The sequence below is a fragment of the Herpailurus yagouaroundi genome, unplaced genomic scaffold (assembly GCF_014898765.1).
Source record: "Herpailurus yagouaroundi ecotype Mexico unplaced genomic scaffold, PumYag 159, whole genome shotgun sequence".
NCBI classification, from domain to species: domain Eukaryota; kingdom Metazoa; phylum Chordata; class Mammalia; order Carnivora; family Felidae; genus Herpailurus; species Herpailurus yagouaroundi.
This window is the reverse complement of record NW_024412400.1, coordinates 35,740,563-35,760,361: the sequence shown is the minus strand read 5'-3', so window position 1 is coordinate 35,760,361 and position 19,799 is coordinate 35,740,563. Positions and strand designations below refer to the sequence as shown.

The following is a 19,799-nucleotide window of genomic DNA, read 5'->3' as shown; positions in this document are numbered from 1 at the left end:
TCAGAGAGCCTCTGTTCTGGAACTGAGAAGTTTTACTTTCGTGCCCCTGGCCCACATAACCCCTCCTTTTTTTTTTTTTTGTTTTTTTTGTCTTTTAATATATTATTAGTCAGTTTGTGCTTCCATAACGAAACTTCCATAACACAGAGGAGATGGCTTAAACAACAAAAATTTATTTTTTCACAATTCTGGAGGCTAAAAGTCCAGGATAAAGGTGTTGGCAGATCTAGTTTCTTCTGAGGCTTGTCTCCTTAGCTTGCAGATGGCCACCTTTTTGTTGCATTCTCACTTAGTTGTCCTGCCTGTGTCCTAATCTCCTCTTGTGATAAGGACACAAGTTATATTGGATTAGGGTTTACCTGTATGACCTCATTTTTTTTTTTAATTTTTTTTTCAACATTTATTTATTTTTGGGACAGAGAGAGAGCATGAACGGGGGAGGGGCAGAGAGAGAGGGAGACACAGAATCGGAAACAGGCTCTGAGCCATCAGCCCAGAGCCTGACACGGGGCTCGAACTCATGGACCGCGAGATCGTGACCTGGCTGAAGTCGGACGCTTAACAGACTGCGCCACCCAGGCTCCCCTGTATGACCTCATTTTACCTTATTTACAATTTAAAGATCCTATTTCTAAATACAGTGAAATTCTGAGGTGCAGGGGGTTAGAACTTCAACATATGAATTTGAGGGGGCATGATTCAGCCCATAATATGCCTAAGAAGGAGGCATTTAGAGCAGGGCATCCCAATAATGAGGTTCCCCAGAGGGAAAGGGACCAAATACAAGGTATATGGAACCCAGTTAGGAGATGTGAATTCCAGGCCTGACTCTGCTCTGAGCCCTCACCTCACTTCCCTGATTTTCCTATTTGTAAAACGGGCACCACTATACCTTTTTGGCCTGTCCCAGAGCTGCTCTGCTAATCCTATAAGTCTACGGTTTGTGAAGGTTCTTTGAGAAGCTAAAAGCATTGCACCCACACGGTGGGTTATAAAATTTCCATTGAAAGGAGAAGCAGTGGTAAGTGTTTACAGAAAATGGAACCTTCCTGCCCCTCCCTATGCTGACCAGAGACCCACCTCTTCTATTAGCTCCCTTCCGGGGGAGTCAGCAGTTCTGGGGGCTGTCATGGGCAGATTCTGGGTCAAGGGATCTATCCACTCAGCCTGAGGACATCCTTGCCATTACCCAGGTAGTAGTACTGCCAGCTGTGGCTCACAGGTGGGGAAAGCAGGCCTCAGGAGGTTTGGATATGCAGCAAGCACGCACAACCCCAGCTTCTGATTCTAGAGCCTGTGCTCTTGGCCCTGCACTGGACCTAGACCTGGTGTCCTGGGGGCGCTGAGTTGTGTAAGGCACAAGCCCACCTCTGAAGGGATCACAGGCTGCAGAAGCCGCCAAATGTGATGCACAATGGAGGACAGAAGAAGCAGCCTGAGCAGGGGTCATCTTCATTAAGCACTGGGCAGAGGAATGCTCACGAGGGACTGGGGACACCCGAGCAGGGCTCTGAGGGCTGAGAAGGAAGCAGGCTGAGAAATTTCAGGCCGTACATTTCAGGCACAAAACAGCATGGTGTGCTCAGAGCCATCCCAACAAACTGTTCCCCTGCCTGTGAGGGGAGCTGAAGCAGGCGTAAGAGAAGGAATCAGGAATACAGAAGCGATGCCAGAAGATTGGCCAAAAGCAAACAGTACCCCGGTTTCAAAGGGGGCAAAATGGTAGATTCTGGACGCTGGAGTTGGACAACCTGATAAAAACACTCCGTGCGCTTTGCTATTGGGTACTAAATAGGTGGTGAGGGAGTACCTAGAACAGAGTTAAGCCACAGTCAGGAGATACCTGGGCACAAACATGCGAATTCAAACTCGCTCCTGATTGGGCAGGACGCTGGAGGAGGTCAGGGTTTCCCAAGGCTGTGGCTGGCACTCCAGTGACAGATTTAGGTGGGCAGGGGACCTGGTGTGGAATAACACCCATTCAGAGAGGGCTGGAACCAGAGTAAGGCAGGTGAGGAGCCCAGGGAGCTAATTAGGGAGGTGTGCCCTTATAGCACCGATGCCAGGGAATCATGGGCCGGAGGGTGAGTGCCTCCTTAATTTAACACCTTGACCTCGCTCTACTCTTGGCCCTGCTCACAGGGAGAAAGCCAGCCTCTTTCAATTCATGATCAAATCCCCCCGATTTCTGCAGGAATAAGCCTAGTATATTTCCCAACCGGGCCACACTCTCTATGGTTGTGAGCAGGTCTCAAGCTCACAGCCCCCTACAGGCAACAATGTCTGGCTAGAATTTAATAATTGCTCCCATTGCACCATTTTTTTTTTTCACAGGTTTATAGCAAGCGATATCAGTTTTCCACTCAAGGTCAACATACGCAGTTTCCTCTTAAAATATATTTAACTGGAGAAAAATATTAAGTCAAAAATAGAGCAGAGGATATGCCGATGAGGAAACGTACAGGCAGGAGTGTGAAAGCCGCTGGGAAATGCTAGGTTTCCCCAGCAGAGCTGTTTCTTCAATGGAACAGGTTAGTCCGGGAGGGGCAAGGAAGCACATGTCCCTGTCAGTAAGCCCAATGCACCAGACACTGGCCACCACACCAGAAGCCACTGTTGCCCCAGGACAGCAGAATGCAGGACTTCTGTTTCAGGCAAAGACACTGGGTTTACATTTCTCATAGAAACAATCTCAGAAGCTCGCTGCTCCCAGAGTTTCTCATCTTTGCAGTCACTTTGGCAAGCTCCTCTGCACAGAGGATTTCTGATCAAACCTAGGAAGCCACTTTTTATTTCCTGAAGCATGAGAGCCTCTGACAAGTGGCTGTTCAGTGAGAACAATAGAATGGGGACAGTTTCTTGGTTAAAGACATCCTTACTGTTTCAACCCGTTTCTTGGGACATGACACCTTGGTGACCAATGAGGATATGGCCCTGGTGCTTTCACTTGAAAAGGATCTCAAACACAAAAGCTTCTGGCCCAGGCTGCCCTGCCCAGTGAGGTGCAGAGATCAGAAGGGGACAAGCTGGTTTGGGAAGAAAATCTAATCAGAAGTAGAGATTTTTTTTTTTTTTTCTGTCTGCCCTTTGCAAATGACCTTTTGTTCACATTTGCCTGCTCAGCCCTGTGCCGGTAGGAATGAAGAATGAGGTCTTTTTCTAGCCCTGGTAAGCAGAAGAATGGGTGAGGGTCCAGGAAATATGTGACTCTCCCTGAAAGTAGGAATGAGGCTGCCTAGCATTTTGTGATTTTATCCCTTTGAACACTGTAAATGCAGACAGAAAAAAGCTACGCATGTTTTAAGGAAATGTCATGCACTCGACTACAGTGTCCTGAAATTGGGAAGGCCAAGACAGAATTGCAGAATGAGCACAAATAGGTTTAGAGGCTGAGGAGTGAGGTATGGTTTCCCGACCCACCTCTCACTTGCACACAGCATATGATAATGGAGTAAGTCTTGCAACTTTTGGAGCCTCAGTTTCCTCAATGGTAGAATGGGCCGATGTTCCCTCCCTTCAGAGAACAACCGATATATAATCATCAGAAAGCATACTGGAAATGGTGAATTGTTGGCCAAACCAAAGGCCTTGTTACAAAGAAGGAAAACAGATAATATCTGGGCCCAGGAGTGGGTCTGGAAAAGGTAACATGGAAGTCACATCAGGCAGGAGAGGGGAGACCACAGCTGCTATGACCGAGAGGGTTCCAGCGATGGCTCCTGGAAAAGCAGACATTGGAGGATGTTAGCCAGGTTAACAAAGGGTTAAGGCCGTTGTCTAGCGGGGATGGTGAAAACAATACCAATTCATTTGTTATTCATTATTTTGGTTCATCCAATACATATCTGAGTGACGCACCTCCTGTGTGCCCGGCACCAGGGATAGAAATGATGGAAGTATTACATGCCGCTTCCAAGATCCTTAGAATCCAGTGGCCCACATACCTGGAGTAGGTATAGTGGCCCTTTGAAGGAAAGCACTCACTTGAAATATACAAGCCTTCTGGGGAAATCAGATGGATTTTATCATGAGAGTTATTATCCTTGTGTCTAAGACCATCCCTGCATTCTCCCAAAACAAACGTACTGAGAAGCGTGAGCTGGGGGGGGGGGGGGGGGCAGCGTTAGGGACTAGCCTCACGCAAACCTGTTCCCCCAAGAACTTACAGGCTAGGGATGGGCATGAGCGGGAGACAGACAAAAGACAGGAGGCTGTGTGTGAGGGTCATGACCACCAGCGGCAGTGGGAGCACCACAGCGTAGGCCTAACCCAGCCCGCAGCTGAGGACAGATGTAATGGGGAGCTTCCTGAGCAAAGAAACAACAGATGTGAAGCTGTAAAGGTGAGCAGTTCAGGAAAGCTGGAGCAGGTGCAGGAGGAGAAGGGAGCACTGCACTGGGATGGGAATCTTTTTTTTTTTTTTTTAATTTTTTTTTTTCAACGTTTATTTATTTTTGGGACAGAGAGAGACAGAGCATGAACGGGGGAGGGGCAGAGAGAGAGGGAGACACAGAATCGGAAACAGGCTCCAGGCTCTGAGCCATCAGCCCAGAGCCTGACGCGGGGCTCGAACTCACGGACCGCGAGATTGTGACCTGGCTGAAGTCGGACGCTTAACCGACTGCGCCACCCAGGCGCCCCATGGGATGGGAATCTTAAGGCACCCGAGAGTGACAGGAGCTCTGCCAGGGAGGGGTGTTTGGAGGCCTGGTAGATAGAAGCAAGGAATCTGGGCTTTACCCTAAAGGCCAGCAAGGAGACTTAGATGGACCATAACCATCCATGTCTGCTCAGAGGCAGCTGTAGGCTATTGCAGACTTCCATAGACCCCCCAGTGCATCCCAGGTTCACTGGCATGACCCACCTCAGTTATGCCATGCAGCCGGCACCTTCCCCACAGCTGCAAGCGACTCCCCACATCTCATGCCGCTGTCTCATATGTGGCGCACACATGTGCATCTGTTTCGTTCATTTTATTGTTTAAAATGAATCTTCTTGCTCAATTGAAGAGTCCTCCGCTACCATCAGTTTCACAATTTTGCACAACCTCCCCATCCGAACTGCTCCCCGTCTTATCGTGTTTACCTGTAAAATAGGAATGATCATGACCAACTTAACTTGGAGGGTGATTCTGATGGTAAATGAGATGCTTCCCAGGAACCTTTGAAAAATGTCACCTGAGGCTAATGGAAACATGTGACTGAGACTCTAAACCCCACATACAGCTCTGTCTCCCACCTATGAAGGTACAGAAACAGGGCAGGAAAAGGGGCAGAGAGGAATACGGCTGGGCCGAGAGGAGCACAGGAGAAGGAGAGGCATCTCTCAGGCACTGGGGGTCATGCAGATATGGGAACTCAGGTGCATGCAGTGTGGGAACTCCTGGCTATACAGATTTGGGGGCAGCTCCATCCTGCAGCTGTAGCGATCACCCAAGAGCCAGAAGTGCTGAGAAAGAAAGTTGGGGTCTGTGCCTGGTGTGTGGGTACTCTGTGGCTGTAGCCCCAGGGTTCAGAGGGTTACCACAGACCTTTGAGGAAAGTGGCTAGATGGTCTGAATTTGATGTCAGTTGGGCACAGTGACTAGTAAACAGGCCCTCCAGAAGGCCAGCAAAAACCTCAATCGTAGTGTTTGCCCATTTCCATGGTGTAAAAACCCCAACCATGGCCAATTTTAAGCCATCAACGGCTTAAAAGTTGGCTCCAAAAATTCCAGAATTTTTAACAATCAGTTCCCGCAAGCTGGCAGAGCTGGCTCCGGCGGAACACTCAGGCAGCCGTCAGAAGGATGCATTTGGCATCTCCAGGCCTCTCCAGAAAATTACCACAAGCAGATTATGAGCCATTTTCAGTAATAAGCATTCATACTTCAGTTTGGTTAAATGGAAATGAGCCGTAGAGGGATTTTTATGATGTGCTCTTCTCTTGTTCTGTCTCCAAAGGCATGTTTACAAAGCAGAGAGATTTTCAAATGTGCCTTTCCATGGTGTCCATAAGCAAGATGTGCCTAGAGCTCTAAAGAGCAGAATGTGCACTCTTTCTCTCCAGTGCCCGCCGAGTCAGACATGTGGTCCTAGCACAACTTCATCTGCCTTTGGTTAAAACCCAACACCTCCCCTGGCTTGAACGCATCCACGAGAAGCCGGAGGTGAGTGACTGCAGACTTATATTCATCCGTAGTGGAATAACTCTTTCGCATGTACCGAGTTTACGAAGGAACTGATGACCTTGTGTGTGATATACAGTGTGTGGCTGCCGGCCTCCCCACCACTCACTCTCTGAGTTTTCCCCACGATGTGCTCCTGTGAATTATAAGCTCCCTCCTTGTTGAAGGTTTTAAAAATGTATATGTTTTGCCAGGAAATTTAGGGGAAAAGTAATTATTTGGAGTGCAGTGAAAAACGCATTTCTAACATTTGTTCCTCGTCCTTCTACCTCACTTCTGGGATCGAAAGCAAGCTAAACTCCAAAAATAAGGGTGTTCCTGGAACCGCTTAGAAGGCAACTTGCTAAAGGATGCTTTCTCTTCTCTTTGCTGCTCCTCACAGAAGGGAAAATTCCGTCAACATGACTCTTTCTCTTCCTCTTAAGCAGGAAATGAAAGAAGATTCTATTTGAAGGAATACTTTGGATTCAACAAAATAAAGAAGCCCCTTCATGTCTCTTTTGGGGATTTGGAGCTGAGCTATGCCAGTGACACCCGGCATCTTCACCTCCACACCCTGCCTACACTTTTGTGTGGAGAGAGGAGTGGAGTGGAGATTCAGAGCACAGGCCTTGGGGTCAGAGTTTGAGTTGAAGCCCAGTTTTGCAGCCCAGGAGGTGTGTGGCCTTGGCCAAGTCCCTTGTACTCCCTCCCCCTCAGTTTTCTTATCTGCAGAGCCAGTTTACTTTCCAGGGATGTTTCAAGGGCCAAAGGGGATGTGCAGGCAAAACCCTTAGTACAGTGGCTGCTGGTGCAGTAGGCACTCCATAATGGGTGATGATGATGTTCTCTGTGGGGAAATAGGCTCAAGAATTCCTTATACTTACATAAATGGGTTAAAAAAGCTTAAGGCAGAAAGCCTCCACCACAGGGCAAAAGCGCCCAAGGTTAGTTAAGGAGATATTATGACGGGATCATGAGTAACTTGTTATAGCACCTGCAGGAAACTACTTCCCATCTGGTGCCAATACACTTTGATCACAACTTCAAACTTCACTTGTCCCCCAGACCCTTTGATTCTCACACACACAAGTTAACGATTATGATCATATTGTTTTCTCTATGATCACTATGTGTGTAAGATCTTAAGTGCTCAATAAACAAGGAGACAAAACTCCTGTTTGGGGCTCTTGCCTCCTCCCAGACATTAGCCTCTCTCGTATTCAATCCTGTGTCCACTCTCTTGCTGGACAAGAGAGAACTGCAGACTCATAGTCTGCTACAGTTCTCTAGCTGATCCAATGTATGCACCCTGTCTTTCAATTATGCTTTGACTGCTTGATGGATTGAGCCATTTTTCTCCCCTTGGAGGTCCCAGGAACACACAGAGTATAGGTGCTAAGTAAGGGGTTATAAACTGATGTGCTGATGAATCGGCAGGTGGGAACAAGAAGAAAGACAGCTGGGCCCCAGATAAAAAGGAGGCCCTCTTGGGGGGAAGTGGGAGTCTCCTGTGTGAGATGGAGACATCCTGGATCAGACCTAAGCAGGGACTCTGCTCCTCAAACACGTGGCTTCAGAGGTGGTCTCAAAGTAAGAAATCTCCTCAGGTGGCCTGCCCTGGTGACTCACATTTCCATTGGACAGATCACCTCTCTGACTTGGCTAACAAAGATGGGGTCTTTCCAAACCCACAACTATGAGCTCTTGACCATGGACTGAGGGATCTGGCCAGAGAAGAGAAACAATGAAACTCAGATAGAGAGGGCAAGGCAAGAATAATAGACACACAACAGGGCAGGGGCCATGTCTGTGGGGACAGGGGTACATATAAAGCATAAAGAGAGATGTCATCCCTGAGCACAGGACTACTTCAGACTATCCAACAGAGTCACTGTTGTTCCTTGGAATAGTGACTGAAGAATGCAAGCACATGAGGTGGGAAGCATGGAGGGATACACGTTGAACCTTGAATATGTAGCTCTCTCCCCTGAGAATAATAGGAGAAAGGGTTGAGGAACCCAGGATCCTTCTGGAGCACAATCAGAAATTAGACAATGGCCCTGTCCAACTAGCCTGCTTTTTTTCTGGGATCCAACTGCAAGTCTCAGCCCCATCTAGGGGCTGCAAGGGGAGCAGGAGGAGAAGCCATTGAGAGGCTTACTGTGGGTGGCTGGGAGGCAGGGCTCCCAGGTAGACAGCTTGGAGTCATCTCAGAGACAGAGGACCAGTGGGGACAACTCAGGACTAAGAACCAGAAAGCCAAGCCCTTACTCTCTGAGTGACTGAGGTCAGTGAACCTTGAGCAACCTCGGCTTTTCTATATCTACAATAATGATAATAGCAATCCCAACATTTGAGGCAACATATCTACCCTCCAAGGGAATTATTTTAGAACATCTATAATTAGCTTTCTTATCTTTCTCTAATAATAAAGAACAAATAAAATTTTTCTCTAATAATAAAGAACAAATAAAATTAGAAGGAACAGAAAAAAGTCCTGACCTTAGAATTAAAGTTCTATCTTCTCCACAGAAATGTAGAAATTAATTTCTTAACTCAATAACACGATGCCCATGGTACTTCATGTTTGCATTTCTCTCTTTGCTTACTGCCAAAATATTACCATGCAAATACACTCTGATGTTTGACTTGCAGTGTGGTCCATTCCTCGATCTTTTGAATTTCCTGCATTAACAGTTTGGGAGTGGGCAGCTCTTTAAGGATGATGTTGGTCATCTTAACGACCATTTGGAATTCAAATAAGCACAGAGCCATCTAAGTAGCAAGCTCCTCAAAAAAAAAAGGATTAAGAGATTCAAGATAAAACCTGAATATTAAGGTGGAATTATTCCAGTATTTGCAGACTTTAAGATGAGTGGTGATACTGGCTTGAAATTGCCAACCCTTTAAAATAAATATTTTAGCAAAATCTGATATAAAATTGGCATACACGGTGAGGACCATGACTCTGGGAAGGATGCTGAGGGTTAGCATGACAAGAGAGTTGGAGGGAGGTCCGTGATCAAATGGCTGAACTGGGAGGAAATGTGGAGAAGCTTTAACAAGTTCCTTTTGATTATTGCTGAAGAAGATGAGCCCCAGAGAAGAGCATAACTTCCCAAGGTCACTTGGCTGTTGACTGCCAAACCAGAAGTAGAACATGGCCCACGGACTAGGTCACATGAAATTGAAGCTCTCACCATCACTTTTGCTCTAGGAAGACCCTTTGGTCCTGTCTCTGTGCCACTATGAAATTCTTCTGCTAGAAACCTCTCCACCAACCCTGGGGACTCTCTAGTGCCCACAGAATTCTCCAAGTGCTTCTGAAGAACTGTGCAGAACCTAGGACTTTAATAGAGCACTGACACCATGAGTTTAGGACTTCCCTAAACTCAATAGCCCCGAAAAGACCAAGGAGTAATCTTTTCACAAAAGATTCATGCCCCTGCCACATCCATCGCTGGCCTCCAGAGCCAACAGGAAGACACTCCCCACCCACTTCTATCTAAGCCTGATCCAATTATCCAACCCTCAGTCAGGCAGCACTAGCACTGCTTCCAGCTAGAGGCAATCAAGGCTCCTGAGGGCACAGGATGAGCTAAGGCTTCTCCCAAGCACAAGCCTCAGACTTCCCTGGGGAGCAATCAGAGACACACACTGCCAGGGGGAGGGATCCTCCACAGCAAGACATAGATTTATGGGAAATCAGGGAGAGCCATCCTGAGCCAGAAGCCTCAGACTGGGGAAAGAGCAATGGTACAAGTGGCCTCCTCCTGTTATATTTGGACAAGGAAGAGAAAGGAGGCATTTCTATACATGGCATGCTGAAACCCATGAGAGACCCACATGCCCAGAACAAACTTCCTTAGTTAAAAGCTACAGAACCCAGTGTCTTCTGTTCAAATCTGAGCTTTACGACTTCACAGCTGCTTGGCTGAAGCAAGTTAGCTAACCTTTCTGAGGAACGCTTACCTCACCTCTAAAATGAGTTAATGACACTCAGCTCATCCCCAGGACGAGAGGATAGAAATGGAGTCATCCCAGGGCCTGGCACCTAGCAGCATTGCAACAAACGCTGACCTCTTCCTTTCCCTTTGGGGAAGAGCTTCCCTCTCTGGGCTCACCTTCTAAAGGGAGTATGTCCAGAGAGGGAACATAGTGAATGTATTTAGATGCATGTTTCTTGAAAGAAGAGATGGGACTCCTAGCTATGGGAACTGCATTGGGTTGACAGGAGAGAGAAGTGCCTGGAAAAAAGTCGGGAGAGAGACAGGGAGGGGTGGATTCAGCCCCACTCGCACTGTGGCAGGTTTCCCAGCTTCCACTGGCTCCAGGAATCTCCGAAGAGCTCTCCTTATGGCTTGGGCAACTACAACAGAGATTTCTATTTCTAAGCAGTTGCACATCAGACAATACTAAGCACTATGGTTTAATACTTTAAAGAGCAACCAAATTTTATCCTGAACCCACTCCAATTTTCCCATGCAAGTTATGACGGTTTGAAAGGGCTAGTGTCAGCTCCCAGACTTGTTGATATGGTGGTTCTACCTGCATTTGCATAATTACTAGGAGAGTCAACATTAAAATTTCAGAAGAGGATCCTGTCTGAAAAATTAATTTCTGTACTTTTTGCTTACTAGAGAGGGACACTGACTGCCTAGAACACCCAGACCACTCTTTTGTGAGAGGGGTCCCTCATTAACTCTTCACTGCTCTGGCACACGGTGGCACAGTAAGAACTATGCACTTGGCTCAGTTAGAGGTCCTGTATTGCCACTGTCTGGCTGTGTTGCCTCAAGGAATTCCCTTAACTTTTTTAGTCTTCATTTTCTCAGTTACCAAATTGGGAGATATGAACACCCATGTCTCTGTAGGCTTAAGAAAATTAGAAGACTGAGGAGAACAAAATCATGTCATGAATCCAAAGAAAATAGTGAATCCACTCCTCTTGGGGTAACAAGGGGAGCAGCATGAGATCGTACCCAGGCTCCTGAACCTTTCCTTGGGTTCATTTCCAAGGCTGAGGGGTAAGGAACCAAACCTTGCAACTGCCCATGGACTTTAGCAATGCCACCTGAAGGGGGAGCCACTGGCTAGCGAGATACGCAGGAAAGTTTCCTTGTGCTGGCAGGATGAGATACAGGTTTTCTCAGAATTATACTGTCACCCTGGTGAGATGCAAATGTAGATGTCTGATCCAACAGTCCCATCTCACACTCCCACTGGGTGTGAAGGGTGGGAAGGCAGGAAACCTCTCCCCTGAAAACCTGCCCCCTGTAAGACTCCATCCTCAAGCTGATTTTGTATGCAAATAAGGAACAGGAACATTGAGAGCTGCTCCCTTAGGAATAAGGACAATTTGGGAAGAGCTGGGGAAGAGGTGAATGGAGCAAAAGAAACACCTCCTTGTGTTAGGAGAAAGCAGTGAGAAAGAACCTGAGAAGTAGGAGAAAAATGTAAAGAACCACAAAGACAGGCTACCCTTGGGGAGCCAGGGCAGGATAGGACATGGGGGCTCCCCAATAGCTGCTATCACCAAGGACCATATCAATGCGGAAATTCCCTGTGGGCACTGCAGAAATGCTGATGTAGGGAGACCTCTAGTCTGTTCTTGTCTGCCCTTTTTCCAGCAGGCTCAGCACTCAGCGAAAGGATTCACAAGGATTCCTAGCCCTCTTAAAGACAATCTTTATCATCAATGCCTGGACTGTGAGGTTGTATAAAAAAAGAAAAGTTGTCACATCATTAATTGAATGATCATTTAGAAGGTGAGTTCCCACTCAGATGTCCCCCCTGCTGCTTAACAATAGTGTTGGGGGAAGATACTCAACACTCGACTTAGCATGAGTAGCACATAGGTGCAATTATAACACCATTTTTGTTAAATAGAAGATAAAATTAACATGCTTTCATAATTCCTAATTCCATTTTTCATAACAGTGCTTTAAAAATCTACCATGAGATTTTCCTATCTTGCTTTTTATGAAGCTTCATTTCAGAAGGAGCCTTTCTTCCATATAAATTATGTGTAAAGAACAAGGGCCTTGCACACTGTCCTCTGTGGTGCGGTGGTTTGGGGAGACTTAGCTGACCCTCCTACCTCTTTGTGGGCCATCCTGTGAGGGCCCTTATCTTCCGGAAGGAACCAATGTCTAGAATTCCAGGCAGAAACTGGTGCTGTGAGTAGTGCCACTGTGGGGGGACAGAGAGGGACATGAGACACTGGGAGAACTGAGGGTGGGATGGCCAGCTCTGGCCCATGTGTCAGGGAGGCTGTCCTCTGTGATGACAGCAAGTGGTCTTCTGATCTACAGGGTCCAGGCTGAGGACTTGGACCCAATTCTGGGCTTACTTTTCTGGTGGGAAGAAAGCTCTTTTTTATATTTGGTGCCTTTTTTAAAAGTTTATTTATTTATTTTGAGAGAGAGAGAGGGAGGGGCAGAGAGAGGAGACAGAGAGAATCCCAAGCAGACTCCACAGTGTCAGTGCCTGATGCAGTGCCTAATGCAGGGCTTGAACTTCCAAACCATGAGATCATGATCCGAGCTCAAATCAAGAGTTGAATGCTTAATCAACTAAGCCACCCAGGCGCCCCCCTTTTTTATCAAATCTGCCCCTTCCTTGGAGTATTCTGGCAAGCTCTGGGGAAAGTTCCTGGGACTGGCTCTCAGGAAGAAGCACATGTTAAAGACAGTGCTAGGCATCTGGGGAATCCTCTGTCCAGAGCAGAAATGGGCCTGGTCACTTATCACTCAGAGAATCTGTCTATCTGGAAGGTGTGTTTCTCAGAGTTGGACTATATATAAAAGAGAACAAATATGGACTTTAAAAACCAAATCTGATACTATGAGGCAACCTCAAATGCCTGCTATATACGTGGCTATTTGAAAAGGAAAAGATGCCCACAAGTTGCTGTGTTCTACAGGTGCTCTACAGGTAAGACCAGGCCCACCACTGGGGTCCTCAAAGACTGAGCAGGGGGTGATTTTGCACTGAAGGAGACTAGACTCAAGAATTGTCAATTCTTACATTACTGAACATGACTTCTGCTCAAAGGAAGCCCTTTGTGCTGCAAGGCAGCAAACTGACCCACAGCAGCCCTCTCCAAGAGTGGTACACATGCCAGGGAACAAAGGGAAAGCAAGTGCTTGTCCCGGGACACAAAATGTACACTACCAGGGGTCTGTCTATAAGGCTTGCTACATCTCACAGTCTTCAGCAGGCTCAAGTTCAGGGTGCCTGAGGGTCTGAGGAAACAGCATCCCTCACTGCCTCATGTTCCTGGGTGATATACCTGCATTGCAGAAGGAGCCTGACACAGATTAGGCGCTCAGTAAAGGTTTGTCCAAGAAGACTAAGAAATCAGCCTGATGTAGATGCCAGGAGTTGGTCATCAAACCTTCCACTGTGCTGAAGGTGAAAGAAGATACAAAAACGAAGTAGCTTAGGAGAAATGCATGTGTTACCTTTCCGTGGGGAACCACATGCCTAGGAGAGGAGGAACAGAGGTTACTGTGCAATTACTAGTTATTACTAAAACTACCAAAATGTGTGCTATGTGCTGGCCCTTTAAATGTTTGGGTTGAGCATTTGGAGCTTAGAATATGATGCCTTCATTCTGGGAACTATGTGTTTTTTTGGGGAATGAGCCATGATGAAAGCCTGCCATTCTGCCAAGGTCTGTCATGGCATAGTTATTAACAGGCACACGAAGGCATTTTGTCAATAACTTCAGTAAAACAGATTAAAGTCAAAGAGAATAGAATATTTAAATAAACTCTAAATAGATTGAAGACCCAAACATGAAACATGAAACTATAAAACTCCTAGAAGAAAACATAAGCAGTAATGTCTTCGGCATCAGCCTTAGTGACATTCTTCTAGATATGTCTCCTCAGGCAAGAGAAACAAAAGCAAAAATAAACTATTGGGACTATACCAAAATAAAAAGTTTTTGCAAAAAAAAAGGGGGGGAAACAATCAACAAAATTAAAAGGCAACCTACTGAATGGGAGAACATATTTGCAAATGATGTATCCGACAGGGGTTAATACCCAAAATATATAAAGAATTTATATAACTCAACACCAAAACAACCCAAATAATCTGACTAAAAATGGGCAGAAGACCTGAATAGACATTTTTCTAAACAAGACATACAGATGGCCAACAGACACATGAAAAGATACTCAACATCATTCATCATCGGGGAAATGTAAATCAAAACCACAGTGAGGTATTACCTTACACCTGTCAGAATGGCTAGCACCAAAAACACAAGAAATAACAAGTGTTGGTGAGGGTGTGGAGGAAAAAAAAACCCTCATGCACTGTTGGTGGAAATATAAATTGGTACAGTATTACGGAAATATTGATGTTTCTCAAAATATTAAAAATAAAATTACCATATGATCCAATAATTCCTTTACTGGATATTTACCTAGAGAAAACAAAAACACGAATTCACAAAGATATCTGTACCCCTATGTTTATTGCAGAGTTATTTACAACAGCCAAAATATGGAAGCAACCTAAGTGTTCAGTGATAGTGAATGGATAAAGATGTGAGACACATACATACACATACACACACACACATACACACACACACACACACACACACACACACACACACACACACGCACACTAGAATACTACTCGGTCATGAAAAAGAATGAGATCTTGCCATTTGCAACAACCTAGAGGGTATTATGCTAAGTGAAGTGAGTCAAACAGAGAAAGACAAACACCATATAATTTCATTTATATGTGGGATCCAAAAAACAAAATAAGGAAAAAAATAAACAAAAAGCATAAACAGACCCATAAATAAGAGAACAAACTGGTGGTTGCCGGAAGGGAGGGAGGTGAGGGGATGGGCAAAACGGGTGAAGGAGGAATAGAAGGTACTGGCTTCCGGTTAAAGAATGAGTGAGTAAGTCATGGGATTAAAGGTACAGGAAATATAGTTAAGGGTATTGTAATAATGTCGTACGATGGCAGATGGTAGCTTCGCTTGTGGTAAATATGGCTTAATGCATACAGTTGTTGAATCACTAAGTTGTGCACCTGAAACTAATGTAACATTAAGTGTCAATTGCACCTCAAAAAAACCCCGGATTCTTGAGAGAGAATACCTCTTAAGAGGAGAAATTTAAAGAGATAAGCCTCTGGATAAACTTAGTACTTATCTCACTAATTCTTAACTATTGGTCACTGCTTAAGCTAAACCTGGAAATACCTCAAGACTCTAATAGAACACGTCTTTCTAAGCCACCCCAAGTCCTTGTCCTGGAAAAAGATTCCTTCGCCTTTTGTTTTCTGTCGCAGCAAGTTTCTCTTTTATCCTACCTGGATTTGGGGTTTTTGTCAATATGAACAGCTACTCTTTCTGGGGTAAATCAATGGGCATTTGGGGTGAGCTAGAAGTATAATATTTTGCGCAGCTGTCAAATGTTAAGTCAGCTAGAAGAACTCTATCACAGCTCCTCTCAGCTAGGTGCTAGAAAAAGAATCCTAGGTATTCTCTGATATTTGGGCTGGCAACAGAAAGAAATTTCTTCTGCTGGTAGCTCTCACTTGGAGAAAAACAATGATCTTCAAGTATGGGGGGTACAGTTCTCTTTCTCCGGTGCCCCTAGCCCACTGCTCTGTGAAGAAGAGGGCAGGTGGGAGGGACTGTCTTTGAAAGAATCCAGATCATCCTTTGAAGTGTCCCGTTTGACCCTTATCACTGTAGGAGTCAGCAGGGGGGAAAGGTATCCTTACTGACCACATGATAGTGAATTGTATGAGTTGGCAATATTCTGATTAAAGCTGTACAATTCCTTCCATTCAGCTAAATTTACCAGCCTTTAATGTGAACAGGTACATCCTTGTTCCCTGATAAGAACAAGGAGAAGATACAGTTCTAAGCAATTTTCAGAGCTCCCTCTACCTTCTCCATCAATCACACCCCAGTTCTCTGGAAATCAGAATCCCACAGTGACAGTGTGAATCCTTTCCTCATGTGTTTATCTTCTCTCTCCAACTAATCCAAAACCTCCTGGAGAGCTCAACTGGGGCTGAGTACACAGTAGGCGCCTGCCACATTGGGTATGATCCTCTAGAACTCCAGCTAGGCCATGGAAAACAATGGAAAAGAATGTATCTCTGCTGGAAAATCACTTTGTATTTTATTTTTGAGAATCTGGACATGGTTAAGCATACTACCTGGCTTACACTTAATTTGTTACATTGTGACTAGAGTTCTGAGATCATAGGGCCCTGAAAAAGATGAATGCATAACTCACTTATCCATGCTGCTGATGAAAAGACAAATCCACAATCTCTAAACGATGCCACACACAGCCTGTGACGTGGAATTGTAGGCACTATGGCTGGCACGGAGGTTGAGAAAAAATTGTAGGCGGAGGCTTCCTATCCCCTCTGAAAGCTCACTGTGGAGGGTGCAACTGCCTCTTCTTCACTCACAGTAGGCCAGCTGTGCACCCATCATTCAGTTCTGCAGTGAAGGGTGTGGAAGACAGCGTGAAGGCACTGCAGAAGTTAACAATCCCTGGTTTGGCTAAAGGTACAGACCAGGATCTTTCCCAAAGGAGGTATCTCCAGGTGTCCCATCTAGCTGTTGTAACCCCACAGCCTAAGCTGTAACAGATGTCTGGCAACCATGAGCATGGTCAGGCCCAGAGAGGTCTGCCTTCAAAGGACTATGAAATAATAATGCCAGCTGCAAACTTTAACTGAGAAGCTATTCTCTTCCAGACAATGAGAATGAAATGTTTGAAATGTTCACAACAAAAATAGTTGTTAATGTCCCTATGTGACAGGTAAGGAAACCAAGGGCCAGAGGGATTGTTTACCACACAGTATGTTTTGGATCTAAGTATTGGACCCCAACTTGACTCCAATGCTCTTTCAACTATTGGACATTATGTAGCTATTCTATGTATTAATTCCTGGTTTATTGCATATGCCGTTCTGAATACCACAGAATTCTCTTCCCAAGGCAATTCCATCACACCCAGGTGGCGCTAAGGTCACTGTTTCCCAGCTTTTGGTATCAGTATCATTAAGAGCATGAAATAACAAAGGAGTTATTTGGGTCATGGGAAGACAGTAGCTTTCAGTTGAGTTTTTGTTGTCTATACAAGGGAATTACCTCTTGCTTACAAGAAATCTTGCTAGGCAACCCACAGTAAGATTTTTTAAGTTTTTACTTAGACTCAGAGGCAAAATCAATATGTCTATCTGCCCAATGCTCTGCTTTCCAGGGCCTGAAAAAAGGAGGCTGCTCAGTCACTACAGAGACCAGTCTGGCTTAAAGTGAGGGCCTGCAGAAAAGCAATGACCGTGGAAGGTTTGGGTTGCCTGAAATGATGCCTGTACATAATAGGTTTCTTGCTCCCAAATCCTGGACAATTGGTCCTACATGGTCCCTAGGAAGAACAAACTAAGCTCCTTGGTACAACTTCTCTTTGGGAATGCCAGCTCCACCTGTATCTCCTTCTGAGAGAACATGCTCCTAACACAGCATCTGCCAAGGAGGCAGCAGACCATGTGACTGTCACCCTCCTAGTCACAAAGGATTGTCCCAAGGGTGGACAGCTGTTTATAGGAAGCCCACTGACTAGCCAGCAACCTCTGTATGACATGTGTGGTCTGGCTTGAAATGAAGAATTGGAAAAGTAGCCTCTGTCATTAAGAATTTGAACTAAGAGGGGCACCTGGGTGGCTCGGTTGGTTAAGTGTCCAATTCTGGGTTTCAGCTCAGGTCATGATCTCACGGTTTGTGGGTTTGAGCCCTGTGTCAGTCTCCATGCTGACAGAGTGGAGCCTGCTTGGAATTATCTCCACCCCCCCCCCCAACTCTCCCCTGCTCATTTTTTCTCTCTCTGAAAATAAAGAAACTTAAATAAGAATTTGAACTAAGAAGGCCTCAGGGAAAATAACAGGGAGTTGGGGACACTGGGTATGAAGCCGTGTGGCAGAGATCATCCATGTTTACCAAGTATCCACGTGCTCTCCTACATGTCTCAGGCTCCCTCACAACTGGAACTGCACTAAAGTAGTTCTGGCCAGTGGACTATGAGCAGAACTGAGTAGTGTCATTTCTGGGCCAATGCAGTTAAAATGCACCTTGTCTATCATTCTGTCACATTCCTCGGCCACATCTTCCAGATAGCACAGCTGTAAGATGGAACAACCCTGAATCCCTGAACTATCTCCTAGGAGAGAGTACACACACATTAGCACATTGCAGTAGCTTAGGCGATGTAGCGATGACCCATATTAACATTAATATGACTACTAGTTGGTGACTGATAAAATGGCAACCAAGGTCAGTCTGTGGCCAGCATGAAGCAATGCAGTCCACTGGGGAAGGCAGGAGACAGAAATTCATGCCTAACTAACGAGTATTTACTGTGTACCAGGAACACTGCCTCATTTGATCCTTATAAAATTCTTTTTTATGTGTGTATTTTTTTCATTAAAAAATTTTTTTGATGTTTATTTTTGAGAGAGAGAGAGAGAGAGAGAGAGAGAGAGCGTGAGTAGGCGAGAGGCAGAGAGAGAGGGAGACACAGAATCCGAAGTAGGCTCCAGGCTCTGAGCTGTCAGCACAGAGCCTGACGTGAGGCTCAAACTCACCAACCGTGAGATCATGGCCTGAACTGAAGTCAGACACTTAAGTGACTGACGCACCCAGGTGCACCATCCTTATAAAATTCTTAATAAGGAAGTAGATAGTAGCCATTTGTAAAAACCCATTTTACAAATGAAAACTGACAGAATGGTTAAAGGACATACAACTGATAGTGCCCAACATCAGGAGTGAAACCCAGGTTTCACCCCAGCACATCTGCTTTCTTTTCCTAACAGGTTCCTATAACCTTGCCTTTCCCTTTGCCATCTACAAAGGCCTGCAGTGATACATCCTGACCACAAGGGGCATCAGAAAAGCTACAGTAAATACTGTCTTGGCATCCTCTCTAGGAGCATCAGGGACACGAGAGGAGAGCAGAAGGGAAATCAGAATCACATAGGGGCAGGGGTGCCATCAGGAAGCATCACTTTGGGGTGTATGGCAGCTGTGAGACTACTCCCAACTCCACAGCAACCTGGTGGCCAATGATGCTGCTCACATTTTGTTAGATAGAATGTGAGCCTCATAACCCACCTCTGCTGTTCACACACATGCAATTATTACCTGCCCACAGAGAGGACTGTGTGTGAGTCCTCACATTCAGTCTGGACCCTTAGTGGCACACTGGGTTGTGTAGGAGGCTGGGTAATAAGAAGTACATTTAAGAAAGAGAAGAAAGTGAAAACCTTCAGTGACTGCAAATTTGTATTTTCCTATCACAAGGTCATGTTTTAAAGAGAATTTAAGAGAAACAGTTTCCAGTTTTTCCCTCCTTTCTTTAGAGTTTAAAAGTGAATATTGAAAGCAACATTTTAAATCATTTTCTTTTGCTTAAGAAAAATGTGTCCACCTTGATCACTGCCCAAAGTGAATAAGTACAGAATGAGGTGCATTGCCTTGGGGTCACAGATGGTAATTTTAATACCTTGGTACAGTCCACAGAAAGCTAAGGGGCTTGGGCAGGAACCACTTCCACATCATGTGAAGGGAGGAGAGAAATAACAG

At 45.5% G+C, this 19,799-nt stretch overlaps 1 protein-coding gene across 1 annotated transcript in view; it reads right to left on the bottom strand.

The window, feature by feature from the left end:
• Positions 1 to 19,799, bottom strand: part of CLSTN2 (calsyntenin 2) — a 614,269-nt gene that overhangs the window by 438,671 nt on the left and 155,799 nt on the right. The window lies entirely within an intron of this gene.